Raw genomic sequence first — 16,456 nt, 5'->3', positions numbered from 1 at the left:
AAAGCCACCAGTTTATACAGAATCCCATGTTAAAAGAAAGATACTAACTTTAATGGTTAAGTTATACATGTATATCTAGATATCTGTCTATATATTCATATACAAATATTCATATGCATGGGTAATTTTGAGGACTTAGTGATATTTTGAGAACATGAAGGTTTTCATGGTGGTAAAACCCAATCAAATAATTTCTGAAAGAGTAGTATTTCGGACATTTAAGTCTCTCCCTACGTGTTTCCTAATATTTTACAAGCCCTATTGTCTTTTTCATGACTTACCCTTGATCAGTATATAATTTATTTTTCTCTTGTCGTTTCATAGAGTTAGCGTTATCTACAATGAAAGCCCTGGTTTAATTAGTCCGTGTTTAGTATGATTTTTCACTGGAAGCCAATGACCTAAAAGACTCTAGCAAGTTTTTAATTATTTTTTTGTGTTGTTTTGTTTTATTTTGTTTTTGAAGATACTCTGGTGATGATAATCCCTTACACTTTCAGTATTTTGATTACTTTTTTGGCTTCTCCCAGGAAATTAAAAGAATAGCATGATAGAAAAAAGTTTCTCTTAACCCAACTTTTTTTTTTAAATAACCTTTAGATAATTAAAATTCTAAAGTCTTTTAAGAGATATTGTAATTGATGTCTAAAAGTTTTTTAAGCAGATGACTTATTTGCATTATGATAATTCTTTGGGGGCAAGATTTCTTATTATTTAAGGTCATTCATTGCAAGGTTGGAACTAAGCCTGTCCTGAACCAGTAAACCGTGTACCTAGGTTACACAAATTTTGTCCTGCACTTAAGTTTCTTTTCCACAGCTGTAGTTTATTGTAATGTCCATGACTTTCACAGAGCATGTGTCCTTTGGACCGTGCTAAGTTTTAAGTCCCTCTGAAACATGCAAGTGGAGATGCCAAATGGAAATCAGGATATCGGTCTGGAACTCAGCAGCCTAGTCTCGCTCACTCTCAAGTGGGAATTGTCTGCCGGTAGGGGAATGTGTTATTTTCTTATTGCTGCTGTTATCAATTACCACAAATGTATTGGCTCAAAGCAGTGCACATGTATCATCTTACAGTCCTGGAAGCCAGCAGTCTGAAATGTTCCCCCGAGCTGACGGCGACGTGTCAGCAGGCCCGTGTTCCTTCTGGAGCCTCTAGAAGTATCCATCTCCGGGTCTGTTCCAGCTTCTAGAGGCTGCCTGCCCTCCTCAGCTCAGCGACCCCTCCATCTTCACACCGTCCAGGTAGGAGCTGCAACTCTCTCTCTGATCAACACCCGTGCTTCCATCATTGCGTCACGTTCTCTGATTCTGACCCAGATAATTTCAGATAATCGCCCCATCTTGAGATCCTTAACCATATCTGCAAAGTCCCTTTTGCCACGTAAAGTAATGTATGGCCTTACACGGTTGTGAACATCTTTGGGGGTCTTTATTGGGTCCAGCACAGGGAATTTGAAGCCATGAGAGAGATGAGATCTCTTAGGGATAATGTAGACAGGATGGAGAGAAGAGGACTTGGAAGTAGGAATGCAGAATTGAAGAGATTCGAGATCTGTCTTGGCATCATAATGAACATGACATAGAAGACACACAAAATGCATGACATGTATACACTCAGAATACAGTAGAATTTATGAGCTTAGATCACGTGGGGGGCTATTCTGGTGCGTACTGTACTTTTCTGTTTCTCACTGGGGAATCCCTAGCCCACCAGTTTTACACACAGCTAAGTAGAATTATTATTTCTACAAAGGACTCTTGTAAAGACTGAAGAAGATCTAGACAATTTCACTGGAAAACACCTTTTTTTCCAAATTTTCTGTTTCTTTCAGTCATAACCTGATTTTAGTATGAATTTGTATTTTTTAAAAAATCATGGGTGCAGTGGCATTCTGCTGCAGTCACGTGCAAAAATACCTAAATGATTGTTTAGTTTGGCTTCATGCCAGAAGGTGAATATGTGTGAGTGCCGAGTCTGTGAAACAGAATTCTTTTATAATTGATGTTAACATCCACAGTCCCTTATCCAGAATCCTGGAGAATAGAAGTTCTTTTTTTAACTGATGGAAATTTTTTTTTTTGAATCAAATGAATCAATATATCTGCAGAGAGTTTGAATGTATGATGCAAAATACATGATTATCCTCACTGAGTAGAGGGTATATGAAGACTATTTTATTTTTTAACATCTTTATTGGAGTATAATTGCTTTACAATGGTGTGTTAGTTTCTGCTTTATAACAAAATGAATCAGTTATACATATACATATGTCCCCGTATCTCTTCCCTCTTGTGTCTCCCTGCCTCCCACCCTCCCTATCCTACCCCTTTAGGTGGTCACAAAGCACCGAGCTGATCTCCCTGTGCCATGCAGCTGCTTCCCACTAGCTATCTACCTTACGTTTGGTAGTGTATATATGTCCATGCCACTCTCTCACTTTGTCACAGCTTACCCTTCCCCCTCCCTATGTCCTCAAGTCCATTCTCTAGTAGGTCTGTGTCTTTATTCCTGTCTTGCCCCTAGGTTCATGATCCTTTTTTGTTTTTTTTTTAGATTCCATATATATGTGTTAGCATACGGTATTTATTTTTCTCTTTCTGACTTACTTCACTCTGTATGACAGACTCTAGGTCCATCCACCTCACTACAGATAACTCAATTTCGTTCCTTTTTATGGCTGAGTAATATTCCATTGTATATATGTGCCACATCTTTTTTTTTTAACATCTTTATTGGAGTATAATTGCTTTACAATGGTGCGTTAGTTTCTGCTTTATAACAAAGTGAATCAGTTATAGCACAGGGAGATCAGCTAGGTGATTTGTGACCACCTAGAGGGGTGGGATAGGGAGGGTGGGAGGGAGACGCAAGAGGGAAGAGATATGGGACCATGTGTATATGTATAACTGATTCACTTTGTTATAAAGCAGAAAATGAAGACTATTTTAAAAAACACACAGACAGGAAGGAGAAAAGAGGACCCAGGAAGTGAGGAGTACAGAACTGAGTTGATCTGAGATATATTTAGGCATTATGATGAACAGGGCACATACACACAACACACACACGGCACATACACACAACACACACACAGCACACAAGCACATTCAGAATACAGAGAATTATTATTATTTTTAAAAATTTATTTATTTAATTTTGGCTGCGTTGGGTGTTGCTGCACGCGGGCTTTCTCTAGTTGCAGCGAGTGGGGACTGCTCTTTGTTGCGGTGCGCAGGCTTCTCATTGTGGTGGCTTCTCTTGTTGCGGAGCATGGGCTCTAGGCACACGGGCTTCAGTAGTTGTGGCTTGCGGGCTCTAGAGTGCAGGCTCAGTAGTTGTGGCGCACGGGCTTAGTTGCTCCGTGGCATGTGGGATCTTCCTGGACCAGGGCTCGAACCCGTGTCCCTTGCATTGGCAGGCGGATTCTTAACCACTGTGCCACCAGGGAAGTCCCAGAATACAGACAATTATTGAATTTGATCACATGGTAGAATTTTTTTGCTGTATACCTGACTTTCATATTTCTCATTGGGAAGTCCCTAGCCCACGGATTTTTATGAGCATATAATCTTATATCAGATTTTGCTTACAAATAATTTTATAAAATCCTATTACTTTAGTTTCAGAGCATTTTGGATTATGGAAAAGATTATGAATGTGTATAGCACTTATACGGGTAACAGTCTCTTGTCTTACTCCGATTGAAGACTTTTTGGTCTTGCAGAATATTTGTAAAGTTTCTATAGGAAAGAAAAACTTTTGCTTGTCTGTAAAGGTTTTATCTTTCACTTATCTATGGATAAGTGAAAACCTGTTATTTGTTTAGATAAAGACATTCTTGCTAAGATTAAAATGGCAAGCCTTTCTATGTAATATATACAATAGAATATATAGTATATGTCATAAGTCACATAATGTATATCATAGTAGCACAAATAAATGTGAAAATATTAAAACAAAAGATACTCACAAGAAAAGGAACATAAATGGATGATAAATATTAAAAAGCCAATCCCTTATTATTGAGTGGAATGTCAAATAAATTTACTTTATCAAATGAGCTGTTACTGGTGAGGATTTGTGAAATTTGGTTGGAGCATTTTATCCATTTATATTTAAGGTAATTATCGATATGTATGTTCCTATTACCATTTTCTTAATAGTTTTGGGTTTGTTTTTATAGGTCTTTTCCTTCTCTTGTGTTTCCTGCCTAGAGAAGTTCCTTTAGCATTTGTTGTAACGCTGGTTTGGTGGTGCTGAATTCTCTTAACTTTCGCTTGTCTGTAAAGGTTTTAATTTCTCCATTGAATCTGAATGAGATCCTTGCTGGGTAGAGTAACCTTGGTTGTAGATTTTTCCCTTTCATCATGTTAAGTATGTCCTGCCACTGCCCTCTGGCTTGCAGAGTTTCTGCTGAAAGATCAGCTGTTAATCTTATGGGGATTCCCTTGTATGTTATTTGTTGTTTCTCCCTTGCTGGTTTTAATATGTTTTCTTTGTATTTAGTTTTTGACAGTTTGATTAATATGTGTCTTGGTTTGTTTCTCCCTGGATTTATCCTGTATGAGACTCTCTGCACTTCCTGGACTTGATTGACTATTTCCTTTCCCATATTAGGGAAGTTTTCAACTATAATCTCTTCAAATATTTTCTCAGACCCTTTCTTTTCTCTCCTTCTGGGATCCCTATAATTCGAATTTTGGTGTGTTTAATGTTGTCCCAGAGGTCTTTGAGACTGTCCTCAATTCTTTTCATTCTTTTTTCTTTATTCTGCTCTGTGGTAGTTATTTCCACTATTTTATCTTCCAGGTCACTTATCCATTATTCTGCCTCAGTTATTCTGCTATTGATTCATTCTAGAGAATTTTTAATTTCATTTATTGTGTTGTTCATTTTGTTTGTTTGCTCTTCAGTTCTTCTTGGTCCTTGTTAAACGTTTCTTGCATTTTCTCTATTCTATTTCCAAGACTTTGAATCATCTTTACTATCATTACAGTGAATTCTTTTTCAGGTAGACTGCCTATTTCCTCTTCATTTGGTCTGGTGGGTTTTTGTCTTGCTCCTTCATCTGCTGTGTATTTCTCTGTGTTCTCATTTTGCTTAACTTACTGTGTTTGGGGTCTCCTTTTCACAGGCTGTAGGTTTGTAGTTACCGTTGTTTTTTGGTGTCTGCCTCCAGTGGGTAAGTTTGGTTCAGTGGCTTGTGTAGGCTTCCTGGTCGAGGGGACTGGTGCCTGTATTCTGGTGGGTGGAGCTGGATCTTGTCTTTCTGGAGGGCAGGACTGTGTCCTGTGGTGCGTTTTGGGGTATCTGTGACTTAGTATGATTTTCGGCAGCCTCTCTCTTAATGGGTGGGGTTGCGTTCCTGTCTTGCTAGTTGATTGGCATGGGGCGTCCAGCTCTGGAGCTTGCTGGGCGTTGGGTGGAGCTGGGTGTTAGTGTTGAGACGGAGATCTCTGGGAGAGCTCTCGCCAATTGATATTATGTGGGGCTGGGAGGCCTCCGGTGGTCCAGTGTCCTGAACTCAGCTCTCCCATCTCAGAGCTCAGGCCTGACACCAGGCTGGAGCACCAGGACCCCGTGAGCCACATGGCCAGGTATATGGGGATTTTCTTGCCTTTTGGGAAGTCTGAGGTCTTCTGCCAGCGTTCAGTAGGTGTTCTTTCAGTTACTTTCTGTGTGATGCTAAGGTTACCAGTATCCTCTCTTCCTTGGGTCCAGGGCCCTCACCATGGGCTCTGGGTACAAGAGATGTGAGAATGATGTAATGTCTACACACCCAGCACGCTGCCCCAATGCTCAGAGCCTTCTCCTCATGTCCTGGCCCAGCTCCCTGACCTCCAGCGCAAGCTGCTCTCGCAGGAATAAAGCACTTCTTCCCCCTGGCTGTTTCCTACTCTGGGGCCTTATCCCCTGCCTCAGCCCCAGCACGAGTCAGAGGGCCCCCCACATTAAACAATTCAAGGGCTATTCACCGAGGACCTATGGGCCAGGGACTCTCCTAGGAACGGAGTTACTACAGTGAGAGGGCCGCTGCCAGCACGCACGCAGCCCGTGCCAGGTCGGACTCTAACCCGTCCCAGGAGGAGGCCACCACTCCTCACCTCCTACCAGAGGCCAAGCAAGGGAGAGCCACTGGGGAGGCACACACTGGACAAGCTAGAGCTGGTCCAGAGGAGCGCAGAGTTCAGTGGTGCAGACTCTCGGAAGTACGCGTGTTTAGGGCCAGGCATGTGCATTTTAGCAATAAACTTGCCATCGGAAGACAGTACCATATTCCAGGTACACAACTGATTTTAGCATGTCTTTTGATCTGTATTTTTTTAAAAATTTCTTGCTCTGTGATCAAACAGTCTTAATGGCAAGTAAGAAATTCAGAGGAAAGAGAATTTTCTTGACCTTTGTTGTTAAGATGCTAGCCCTGGCATGTTTGGGCACAGATCTCCATCTCAGAGAGAAAGGGTGGCAGGTGGAAGTTCAGGTGACCTTCACCTGAGAGTCTTGTAAGGCTGCATTTCTTAAAGTCATTTGTCCTTTTATTTTCTAAATATTGATCAGGCATCACAAGGAAGTGTATAAATCAGGCACAAATACATTAATTTCTAAAGGACGTTATTCTTTCTTCTGACTGGAATGATTTTTCTTCTGCATTCAATATAATGATCCCATTTTTGTTTCTGAAGACCTTGAGCAATTCAAAACTTGAATAATTCAGGAGTAATTTTCATAAAGAAATCAAATTGGTAAGGTAGGTAGTATGCTTTTTCAGAGCTTAGAAATTTCCCGAAATTGAAGTGTAAAGGCACATTGCTATGGCATTTATTTTGCATTATGTCACCAGTATTTTGTCATCATCCCTGCCTGACATACAGTGATTTTTGCCAACACGAAGCTGTGCTCCCATAATGCAGCTTTAAAATTTTCAGAATGTTCTCTCTAGCATTAACTGAAAAACATTTGGTCCTTCCTTGATTTGGGGGTCTGTTTTTCCACTCTCATATTGACACCACAATTTAATGAACATTTGAATAACATTATTTGTAGTATATAAAATTATTTAAAATTTTTTGCGTAGTGAATGTTAAAATAAAAGCGCCATGATCCCTAACTCACTCTCAGAAATTTCTGATGCATATAAAAGGCATCACAAGACTGATAATATTGACAAGGAAAAGGAAGCATTTCTGTTTCCATCTAAGGTGGTTTATCTGCAGCATGGCTTAAAATTCACCTTTTTTCTTTAAGAATGACATTTTTGTATGATTTAATATATTTTACACAAACGTTTGAATTTTTCTTTTTTTAAATTGCACTATTTCTAGTTGCATAATTTGTTTGCATAAAATAGAATGGCGTATACTCTGGAATGTTCCTTGGTAATTCAGTAAAGTTCTTACTGATCATATAATTAGAGGGAAATGGTGTGAATACATCGGAGACCTATTTCAGCAGCGTGTGTGGTGATGCCAGGTGAGTCGTTCTTATTCCATAACGGAGGACACCTCTTCGTGTGCTAGAAATTTATGACCCCATGCGTTAGTGTGTATCTTCTTTGAACAGTGATGAGTAAACACTGGCATTTCTCATTTTTTGGATGTTCTTTTCTATGCTGCAGGGTGATAACCCTCTTTTAGTCATCTAATCTTCCCCTACAGGTAAAATAGGGAAGGATGGACTGTTATTGCCTACCTTATAGCCTTGTGCCAGGGCTTCCCCCCGATGTAGGATTTGTAGATCACCCCAGCAGTTCGGAAACCCATTTTTGGCCAACACAGCCTTGAGGTGAGAACAAAGACTTTGATGTTTAACAGCCTAGGTTTCAGTCTTAGCTAGGACTTAGCCAAGTTGATTTTTCTCTCTCATTTTCCTCTGTGAAATTGAGTTAATCCAGTTTAAATCATGAGATTGTTAGGAGGATTGGATGAGGTAAGAAAATGTGTAAAATGTCCAGTTCTCTGACCAGTTCGTAATAGGCAGTTAACAAGTAGTGTAGCTATAACTATGCTAGCGTACTCATAGGATGGCTTTTCTCATCTGCTCTGGGTGGGTTTTCCTAGTTGAACGCTCAAAGAACAGCTTCATTTTCCTTACTTGTAGCTCATAGTAGGTACCTCCCTGTTTCTCACCCTGACCTGAACTCTCAAACATTCTCTTGTTATTCAGAGGAGATAAGGTCTCATTTTTTGTAGATCTAAAAAAATGCATTTCGTTCTATCCTTCCCGGTTTACAGCAGGACATGCCAGCTAGAAACACTTGCGGTTGAACTGTCCATGGAGTGTGGCATTCCGCATCACGCTCGAGGGCAGGGACAGCCCGTCCGCATTCCCCGCCCCGGGACCTCAGCCATCCTCACTGTTGTCAGTGCCTCCGGCTCCCCCAGAACTGGCTCTGTCCATTCTCTCCAACTCAGAATAATGGCAGATTGATAAAATGGAGGGAAAGAAGTAGGGAAGCGCAGCAACAATTTTTCTTCTTGAACACTTTTTCCCAAGGGAGAGTGAAGACCGTCGCTGTCTCTTGAAGGATGTGACGTGGCATAAGCCTTTGGTCTGGAACAGCACCTAGTTTGGAATCCAAGTCCATCCCACAGTGGCTGGAGCTTCAGTGGTACACTTAGCCTCGCTAAATCTGTCGTCATGTTTATAAAGGAAGAGAGAGTGTTATCATTTGTATTTCCCTGACTTTTTATGAGAAATAAGTGAAATATCTGTGCCATGGTTATTTCTCCGTTGTTTCCCTTTTCCTGACTACATGTTTTACAAGTTAAAAAAAAAAAAGCTAGAATGTATGTTCACTCACATGGTGCTTTGAGGGGCGCGGAAGTTGTTTCCCCATCTTGTAACTAGTGTTGATTGAGCTGTGTGCTGGCTTTCCTCCACGTTTGGCTCAGCCCCAAGGCACAAGCTCATAGCAGCAGTATTTACCCAATGCTGTCCTTCCCAGACTTGACGTTTTATGACCTGTCATCTCACAGCCTTCAGGGTGCCGTGGGCATCCTAACACTCATGGCAGGATTCGAGTATATGACTTATGACAGGAATTTCATATAATAGGGGAAAAGCTGTAAGTCAAGAGGTTTCATCCTGACTGTGTTAGTGTGAGTTCTTGATGCGTTTTCTTGTGAGCCTACAAAGACATATGTAACCATGGGGTGAAAATCAAGGGGTTTCTTGGATTGAAAATTGAAACAAAATGACGATTTTGTTTTAAAAGTGCGATTTCCAGTCATTTTATCAAATACAGGAAGAAGTAAATTCTTTCCTATCTCCAGCAGCTGTGTAGCGGTTCAGAGTACTCTATGAAAACATGTAATGTTAGGGCATTTAAAATCCATTCTGGGGCTTCCCTGGTGGCGCAGTGGTTGGGAGTCCGCCTGCCGATGCAGGGGGCACGGGTTCGTGGCCCGGTCTGGGAGGAGCCCGCGTGCCGCGGAGCGGCTGGGCCCGTGGGCCATGGCCGCTGGGCCTGCGCGTCCGGAGCCTGTGCTCCGCAGCGGGAGAGGCCACAGTGGTGAGAGGCCCGCGTACCGCAAAAAAAAAAAAAAAAAAAAAAAAAAAAAAAATCCATTCTGTCTTGCAGAAGGTCTTGTGCAATAGTTTTCTTGCCCCTTTCAAATGAGAAAGCTGTGATCTTTTGCGTTCAGCCACCTCCTCTGCGTAAGGATTTTTAAAACCTTGTACCTCGCCGTGAATTGCTAATAGTAAAATTTGCTTCCTGCTGTTTCTAACCAGTAGCCTCCACCTACTCTCGCTATTAATTTGAATAATTCACAACTTCCTGACCTATGCACATTTGAGAGAAACCGTCAAAATAGGAAAGAGATAATTTTGTATGCATTTTCCCTATTTCGATGTGCATTCTTTTATGCAGCCTTTTATTTAATATAATTTCGAAAGTGGAAAAATTTCAAGAATAGTGACCTATTTATCATTCTTTCTCTAGAGACAGGTATAGTCCATAGAGAGATAATACAATATAGAGATAACATTTACTTTTCTTGAACCCCTTCAGAGTAAGTTGAACATATTGTGCCCCTTTGGCACTAAGTTCTTTAGTGTATATTTCCTAAGAACAAGGACAAATACTATGTAACCAAATTACAATGATAAAAATCAGGACGTTTAATTGGCAGTCCAAGTCCAAATTTCATCAATTGTCCAATGCCCTTTATGACTATTTTATTCCTGTTCTAGGATCCTATCCAGGGTTTAGACACTGCATTGAGGTACCATATCATTTTAATCTCCTTTACCTGGGATTAATTAGTTCCTGAGTTAATTTTTCGTCTTTCTTGACCTTGACTCTTTTGAAGAATGAGTCTTTTTTGATTATTTTAGTAAGAACACCGCAGAAATGATGCTGTGTTCTCCTTATTATATCATATGGAGAAACACGTAATGTCAGTTTGTACCAGTGTAGCTGATGTTAACTTTGATAACTGGATTAAGGTATTGTCAGCAGGTGTCTCTGCTGTAAAGTTACTGTTTTTCCTTTTTAAATAATATGTAATTTATGGGGAGATACTTTGAGCTACATGCATACGCTGTTCCCCATCAAACTTATCCGCTATAGTTAACATGCATTAATGATTTTTATGCCTCCATCGTTATGTCTGTGTTTATTTGTTGGCATCCTATTTTAAGAAATATTCCTTTTCTCTCCTATTTGTTTATTTAGTAATTTATTTGTATAGGTTTGGGCCAATAATTTTTTATTTTATTCTGAAAATTTTAATCCATTACAATTATTATTTATCTTGATGATTGAATTCTTCTACATTTGACCAGTGGGAGCCCCTCAAGCTGACTCCCGTGTCTTTTTTTTTTTTTTTTTTTTTTTTTTGCGGTACGCGGGCCTCTCACTGCTGCGGCCTCTCCCGTTGCGGAGCACAGGCTCCGGACGCGCAGGCTCAGCGGCCATGGCTCACGGGCCCGGCCGCTCCGCGGCATGTGGGATCCTCCCGGACCGGGGCACGAACCCGCGTCCCCTGCATCGGCAGGCGGACTCCCAACCGCTGCGCCACCAGGGGAGCCCCACCTTGTTGCTTTTTAATACAAGATCTTGCAGACTTATTTTGTGCTTTTTCTGTCCCAGCCTTGGTATCAGCCTCTTCTCTGAGGTACTCTGGTTCCTTTTCCTGTAGAATATTAAGTGTAAACCAAGGTACTGGCACCAGCTGCAATCATTGTTTTAGGCGAGTCATCGTTCCTAGGCCTTCTCAGCAGAGCTAAGAAATACATCAGCGTTCATCTCTCTGTCTATCTATCTATCTGTCATCTGTTGTCTATCTAATTATGTATCTATCTACTATCTATCTAGCTATCATCATCATATATCATCTGTCTTTCATCTGTTATCACCTATCTTCCATCTGTCTGGCTATCATCATCTGTCTTTCATCTATTTATCATAAACCATGTGTTCATGCCCGGGCTTCCAATTCCAAATCAGCACCACAGGTTACATTTTTAAAAATTTTCCTTTTTTATTGAAGTATATAGTTGATGCACAATATTGTGTTAGTTTCAGGTGTACTTATGGTTTTATAAGTGATTCAGATTATATATATATATGTAATCTGAATATATATATATTTATATATGTGTATATATATATTCTTTTTTAGAGTCTTTTCCCTTATAGTTTATTAGAAAATATTGAGTAGAGTTCCCTGTGCTATACAGTAGGTCCTTGTTGCTTATCTATTTCATATATAGTATTCTAATCCCAGACTCCTAATTTATCCCTCCTCCCCCGCTTTCCCCTTTGGTAACCCTAAGTTTGTCTTCTATGTCTGTGAGCCTATTTCTGTTTTGTAGATAAGTTCATTTGTATTATTTTTTTTAAGATTCCACATGTAAGTGATATCTTATGATATGTGTCTTTCTCTGTCTGACTTACTTCACTTAGTATGATAAGAACCACAAGTTACATTTTTGTCTTTCTCCTTTTTCATGTTTGTAACCACTTCTCCAGCGGTGACAAACCTGACTCCCATTTTCTTCAGTGTATGTGCTTATTTACTCAAGCATGGAATACACAGGGAGAAGTTTCAGAATTGCTAACCCATACCAAAAAGGAGCCCTTCTATGTAGAGGTCAATGTTGTTTACAGTTCTTTTATTTCAAAGTAAAATTTACATACAGTGAGAAGCACACATCTTAAGTGTGAAGTTCACAGTTGTGACAGGTACATACACGTGTGTAACTGACACTCCTGTCTTAACTAAGATATAGAATATTTCTGTCATCCCAGAAAGTTTTCTTATACCTTTCCCCAACTAATTCCTTATCCCCCAAAGGTAACCATTTTCCCCATTTTTTCCACCATGGATTAGTTTCTCCTGTTACAGAACCTTACACAAGTAGAATCTAACATTTATGTGTGACTTCTTGTGTTGTTGCGTGTAGCAGTAGTTTAATTTTTTTTCTTCCTGAGTATGATTCTGTTGTAGGAATGCACCACAGCTTGTTCATCCAGGCTCCTTTTAATGGACATTTCACTTGTTCCAGGTTGTAATGAATAAATATTCTACGGCTACTCTGGGACTGGTTTTACAAATATACTTTGTTTTGCTCAATATTTAGGGGTGGAGTTACTGGGTTGGACGGTAGATATTAGTTTGTTTTATAAGAAACTACCACCCATGTTTTCAGAGTGGTTTTGGTATTTTTATACAGCCAGCGATATATTAACTAGCAATGTCTGCGATTTCAATTAGCCAGCGTTTGGTGTTATTCATCTTTTTAATTGTACCCATTCAGGTGTTCTAGTGGTATTTTGTGATTTTATTTGCATTTTCCTGATAACTAATAATTTATTTTTGGAAGATGTTGGGGGTAGGAGTTTATTAATTAATTTATTTATTTTTGCTGTATTGGGTCTTCGTTTCTGGGTGAGGGCTTCCTCTAGTTGTGGCAAGCGGGGGCCACTCTTCATCGCGGTGCGCGGGCCTCTCACTGTCGCGGCCTCTCTTGTTGCGGAGCACAGGCTCCAGATGCGCAGGCTCAGTAGTTGTGGCTCATGGGCCTAGTTGCTCCGCGGCATGTGGGATCCTCCCAGACCAGGGCTCGAACCCGTGTCCCCTGCATTAGCAGGCAGATTCTCAACCACTGCGCCACCAGGGAAGCGCCTGATAACTAATAATTTTGAATATCTTTTCATGTGCTTTTTGGCTATTTGTACATCTTCTGTTTTGAAGTGTTTATTAAGCCTTTTGCTCATTTTTAATTGGATTGCTTATCTTCTTTTTTACTGAGTTGTAGGTATCTTTTATATATTTGGCATAAAAGTCTATTGTTAGATATATGTTTTGCATATATTTTCTCTGTGATTTGCCTATTCATTTTCTTCAAAGTGTCCTTTGGCTGGCAGAAGTTTTACACTTTAATATATTCCAGTTTATCAATCTTACTTCTTTGTTGTTAGTGATTTCTGTGTTGTGTTTAAGAACTATCGATTGGCCACAAAGAAATCCTCCCGTGTTTGTTTTCTGTAAAGATGTTATAGTTATAGCTTTTATGTTCTGGTCTGTGATCCATCTCAAATTGATTTTTGTATACACGGTGAGGTGGAGGTTGAATTTTATTTTATTTTTCCCTCGTTGATATCCATTTTTTCAATGCCGTTTATTAAAAAGATTTTCTTTTCCTCATTAAGTTGCTTAAGTGCCTTTGTTGAAAATCAGTTGACCTCATAAATGTGACTCTATTTCTGCACTATATGTTGTGCACCATTGAACTAGGTGTTGATCCTAAATGCAACGTCAAACTGATGAGAGTAGCTTTATAGTGGGTCTTGAAATCAGGTAATGTAAGTTCTTTGTTCTTTATCGAGATTGCTTTGGCTATTCTGCATTATTTGCATTTCCATATAAATTTTGAAATCATCTTATCAAATTCTAAAGAAAGCAGGCAGGGCTTCTGACTGGAATTGTGTTAATACATAGGTTAAACAGGAGCTCCCTAGCATCCTAATAACTTCTGAGTCTTCCAGGCTATGAACATGACTTACCTCTTTATTTACTTCGCTCTTTAGTTTTTTTTTTCACCGCAGTGCTTTGCAGTTTTCAGTGTAGAAGTCTTGCATATCTTTGTTAAATTTATTTCTAATAACTTTACACTTTTTATATTATTGTAAAATAATTTATTTTTATTTCATTTTCTAGTTTTTGCTGCTAATACCTAGAAATACAATTGATATGTTGCAGATTGCAGAATAAATTCACTAATCAGTTCTAATAGTTTCTTTACAGATTCCTTAGTATTTTTTACCAAGGACATAATCATGTTGTCCATTAATATAGGCAGTTTTACTTCCTATTTTCCCAACATTATTTCCTTCATTTTCTTTTCTTGCCTTGTGCACTGGCTAGAACCTCCTGTGCAATGTTGAACAGAAGTGATGAGAGCAGATATTCGTGCCTTGTTCTCAACTTTAGGGGGAACCATTCGATATTACACCATGAAGTATAATCTTAGCCGTGGGTTTTTCCTAGATGTGTTTTACCAGATGGAAGAAAATTCATTCTACGCCTAGTTTATTGAAGGGTTTGTATCATGAATGAGTATTGAATTTTAAATCGACTTTTCTACCTCTACTGAAATGATCATATGACTTTTCTTTCTTCTTTTTACATATGCATATGTAAAAGTTTTATTAATATGGTAAATCACATTGGTTGATGTTAAATTATTAAACCAACCTTACATTTCTTGGATTACTCCATCTAGTCATAATGTATCATACTTTTTATATCACTGGATTAAATTTTATCAGATATAATGCAGATATTTTCTCCCAGTTTGTGGCTTGTCTCCCGATTCTCTTCATGGTGTCTTTTACCGAGCAGACATGTTAATTGTAATGAAGTCCAGCTTATCAGTGATTTCTTTCTTGGATCACGCCATTGGTGGTGTATCTAAAAAAGACCTAGTTGTACCCGAAGTCATCTAGATTTTTTTTTTGTTGTTATCTTCTAGGAGTTTTACAGTTTTGTGTTTTACATTTGGTCTGTAATCCCTTTGGAGTTAATTTTTGTGAAAGGTAGAAGGTCTGCCTCTAGGTTCATTTTTTGGAATGTGGATGTCGTTTCATCACCATTTGTTGAAAAGACAGTCCTTTCTCCGTTGAACTGCCTTTGATCCTTTGTCAACGATCAGCGGGCAGTACTGTGAGGGTCTGTTCAGGGCTCTCTGTTTCGCTCTATTGATCTATTTTTCTGTGTTTTCGCCAACACCACTCTGTCTTGATTACTGTAGCTCTATAGTAAGTCTTGAAGTTGGATTGTGTCCGTTCTTCGACTTCGTTCTGCTCCATCAATACTGTGTTGATTTTTCTGGGTCTCTTGCTCGTCATACAAACTTCAGAATCAGTTTGTCAGTATTCACAGAGTAACGTGCTGAGATTTTGACTAGGATTGAATTGAATCCACAGAATTTGATATATAGACCTACTGACAGAGAGATGCTGGGAATAACTGTCTGTTAGAACTTGTCACCGTGCGCTAAGACTTTTTCTGATTGGTGACCTGTAGGTTCCTGATCGGCCTTTGGGGCACCCCCGTTCAACTCCCCAGTGCCTGCAGTTTTAGCCAAAGTGCCACAGATAACAAGGTTATCCTCGTTACCATAAGATCTGACGTGATACTCAGACTAAATGTATTATTGGAAAAATCAAATACAATGATCAGGGTGATGAAAATACATGACAACCTATTGCATCCTTTGCATTTGAATGTTTTCCTAGCATTCTCTAAACACCCTCAGATGAACAGGCTTGGGTACTGTCTCATCCTCCCGGTGAGGAAGGTGATGGGCAAAAAAGCTCAGATATTGTCTAAGATTATACACTTAGCAAACAATTCAGTTGAGGCTAGCCTTCAAGACTTCTGAACCTTAAGTCAGTTCTTCTCCAAGTACGTTTGATCTGGATGGAGGTGAGGGTGAAAGAGGGTATTGACCGGCTGACCTCAAGTCTTCAGTGGTTCTGCTGGTCACTACAGACACTGCCTGAACTGGGCGGGAGCATTCGCAGCTCGTTAAAGCAAGTTGCTTTGGTGCTTTCAGGATGTTTCCCAATTAAGTTTGCAGAAACAATAAACTAGAACAGCATGTTAAAATAGATTTCCCCTGATAAAATTTATCAGGATTCTCAATCTTAATACAGTCAATTTTATATCACTTAGAATTTATTGATAGGGAGATGGGAAGAATGTGCCTAAGTCCAAGTGGGTCCTCACGCTCAGCCGGGGACCTGTATCTCTGAACAGTGAGCTGTGGAGCTGCCACCTGTGAGGGGCCATATAGCCGTCCCGACCTCTGAGCAGATCTCATTGTGGAGAATGTCATTGCGAAGCTCTGTCGTTGAGTATGCCTCATGGAAGAATGATGTGGTATCCATCAAGGAAACATCTCTCCTGATGCACTTCATGGAATCTGACCTGAAGTT

At 39.7% G+C, this 16,456-nt stretch overlaps 1 long non-coding RNA gene across 2 annotated transcripts in view; it reads left to right on the top strand.

Annotated features, from left to right (window-relative positions):
- LOC132508933 (uncharacterized) overlaps window positions 1-16,456 on the top strand; it is a 221,797-nt gene that overhangs the window by 46,094 nt on the left and 159,247 nt on the right. For both annotated transcript variants that reach the window (XR_009536831.1, XR_009536832.1), the window contains exon 5: window positions 1,080-1,247. This is a non-coding gene — a long non-coding RNA (uncharacterized LOC132508933). The remainder of the gene's footprint in view (window positions 1-1,079; window positions 1,248-16,456) is intronic.

The sequence above is a fragment of the Lagenorhynchus albirostris genome, chromosome 18, assembly GCF_949774975.1.
Source record: "Lagenorhynchus albirostris chromosome 18, mLagAlb1.1, whole genome shotgun sequence".
Classification (NCBI taxonomy): Eukaryota; Metazoa; Chordata; class Mammalia; order Artiodactyla; family Delphinidae; genus Lagenorhynchus; species Lagenorhynchus albirostris.
The sequence above is the reverse complement of the archived record's forward strand: the minus strand, read 5'-3'. Positions and strand labels throughout refer to the sequence as shown.